At 61.8% G+C, this 2,730-nt stretch overlaps 1 long non-coding RNA gene across 1 annotated transcript; it reads right to left on the bottom strand.

Annotated features, from left to right (window-relative positions):
* Positions 1-380: 380 nt before the first annotated feature.
* Positions 381-1,492, bottom strand: LOC146420346 (uncharacterized). The gene is made up of 3 exons (XR_014849211.1): positions 1,403-1,492; positions 642-721; positions 381-558 (listed from the first exon to the last, which is right to left on the bottom strand). It is a non-coding gene; the product is annotated as an uncharacterized LOC146420346 (long non-coding RNA).
* Positions 1,493-2,730: the final 1,238 nt, after the last annotated feature.

Raw genomic sequence — 2,730 nt, 5'->3', positions numbered from 1 at the left:
GCTGAACAAAGAAACACAATTTATGCCAGTTTAAACAAAAAGCTGCATTTTTGGCCCAACAGCAGAGAAATGGGTCTTGTGTCTCCTTGGCACTGGGAGGAGGGACTGAGAGCCACTGGGTGGCAAAGGAGAGGAACTGGGAAAGGGAATAAGGAGCACCTGGGGGTACTGGGAGCAGTGCCAGGAGGGAATGGGAAAATTTCAGATGGTCCTGGGAGCACTGGGATGGAGAATGGCAACCCAGTGGGGGTACTGGAGGGGGTATGGGGGAGCCTCTGAGGGTATGGAGAGGGGGAATGGGGAGCACTGGGTGCCTTGTGCAGCCCCACATGGGAGCCCCCCAGCCATGAGCATCTGTCCATGTAGGTTTTCTTCCCCAGGAACCATGGGGAAGAAAAACACACATGTAGGTACCCATGGGTGGGAACCTCCAGTGCCCCCCAAGTCACCCCCAGTGCCACAGCACATTCTCATAGATGTCACTGGGGTTTTCATGTGGCCCATGGAGTCCTGAAAGCTTCACATAGGTCACCGGGTGTGGGACAACACTGTGGAGCCCTGTGAGAGACAGCAGTTAGGGGGACCCGGATGGGGGGTGACACTCAGGAGTGACGTGTCCCTGGTCCCTCCCCTGTACTCACCTCCCACCCTCTCAGTGCCCATGGTGTGGGTGTCCAGCACCTCCCCCTCCTCCAGGGGGTCCAGAGACTCCAGGGGGGCTCTGTGGGGGATGAGAGGGTGATTGATGGGTGTCTGGGGAGGGGGAAAAGAGAGTCATGGCTGGATCCCCCCACTCACCTGTTCTGGGGCCTCCTGGTAACTGCAAGGAAAAGGGGAGGGGGTGATCATGGGATCCCATGGGCCCCCAACTCCACCTGGGATTTTGAATGCCCATGGGACCCCTGAACCCCCACCAGACCTTTGATTCCTACTGGACAGCTAAGCCCTCCTGCACCCAAAACCACCCCCGAGGAGCCCCAGAAGACCCGAGCCACCCAGGTACTCCAAACCAGCCCCGGGACCCCTGAACCCCCACAGGACCCCTGATTCTTCACAGGACCCCTGAGCACCCCTGCAGCCCCCCAGAACCCCAAGAATAGAATGTAAAGAACACTCCAAACTCCCCCAGGATCCCTGAAGATCCCTCAACATCCCTGCATGGCTCTCCAACACCTCCCCAAAACCCCCAGGAGCTCCCAGTGCTCCTCAATATTTCCAAGGCTCTTCCTGGGACATATCAGAACCCTCCAAAGTGTCCCCAAACATCTGAGCAGCCCAAGCAAAGGTCGCTGGGGGCTCAGCTTCCCCCAAGTCAGAGCTTTTCATGCTGCCCCATTGGCCCCCAGCCTGAAGACTTCCCCCCACTTCCTGTAGGACCTTATCCACCCCCACCGTCACCCACCTATGTGGTGCCACCAGTGACAGCCCCCGATGACAGCCAGGAGCAGGAGCAGGAAAAGGAGGGCCCTGCCGACGTTCACAACCACTGCTGGGGATGGTGGGGGACACATCAGGATCACTACTCACCTCAGGAGTCTTGCACCCCCCGTGACCCCGTATGACCCCACCTGTGCCCCAGTGTCCCTGCGGTGTCACCTCCAGGGCCAGCTTTGGGCTGAGTGCCTGGAACACACGGTGCTCATCCAGCTGGTTGGTGGCCACACACTGGTAGGTGCCAGAATGTCCTACATCGATGTCCCCAAGCCCCAGGAGGGGACCCTGGGCCACTTCCTGCCCATCATGCAGCCAGGTGAAGGTGACAGGTGCTGAGCCCACCTGCACCAAGCAGCGCAGGGTCACGGGGTCACCTGCGTGCACCTGGAGTGCCGGGGGGCCAGGGGTGATGGTGGCATTGGCCACGGGCAGTGCGGGGACAGAGATGGGGCTGAGGGTGGGGGAGGGGCTGGAACACGGTGTGGGTGGAGGGAGATGGGGTAGGGGGGGAACATGGCATGATGGGTGGGATAGGTAATGTTGCGAGTGGGTCACTCCCAGCCTAAGGGTTCCACTGCCCCAGGATGTTCACATGCAGCTGCGGGCTCTTGGCCACACTGTCCCTGTCACTGAATGGGAACTGGTAGTGGCCACTGTCCTTGTCCCCAACATGGCACAGCTCCTAGCGGGCCCAGTGCCCAGTGGCATGGCCACGCCCCTCTGGTGTCAGAAGAAGGACATAGAACCTGTCACTGCAGCCACTGCGCAGCTCAGCACCGGGCAGTCACCCAGTGCCACCTGCCCAGCGAGGGGCTTTGCCAACAGGGACACCCTCGAGAGAAGGACCCCTGCAGGGGGAATGTGGTGCAGTGGGACGCCAGGATAGACTGGGGACATCAGGAAACACTGAAGGACCTCGGGAGAGTCAAAGGGGGTAGAGACCCCAGTGAGGAAGAAGGGGCATCAGGCAGGCAGGGAGGGCTGGGGGTACACGGCAAGGCCTGGGGTACCCGGAGAGGCTGTGGGGTTGCCGTGCCCATCCCCGCACTCACTGCGCACCGTGACGCGGAGCCGGGCGCTGCTCTGCCGCACGGCCCCCCCCTCGGAGCGCACCTCGCAGCTGTAACTGCCTGAGTGGGAGACCCCCACGGCGGGCAGCAGGAGCTGCGGGGACCCCTGTGAGCCCCCCAGCAACTGCCCGTCCTGGTAGAAGAGGTGCAGGAGGGGGGCTCGGGGCCGCAGGGGGCTGGGGGTGCTGAGGCAGCTGAGATTCAGGGGGGAACCCTCAGTGGGCTC

This window comes from Lichenostomus cassidix, unplaced genomic scaffold (genome assembly GCF_008360975.1).
Source record: "Lichenostomus cassidix isolate B80296 unplaced genomic scaffold, HeHo_3.0 HiC_scaffold_852, whole genome shotgun sequence".
NCBI classification, from domain to species: Eukaryota; Metazoa; Chordata; class Aves; order Passeriformes; family Meliphagidae; genus Lichenostomus; species Lichenostomus cassidix.
The sequence above is the reverse complement of the archived record's forward strand: the minus strand, read 5'-3'. Positions and strand labels throughout refer to the sequence as shown.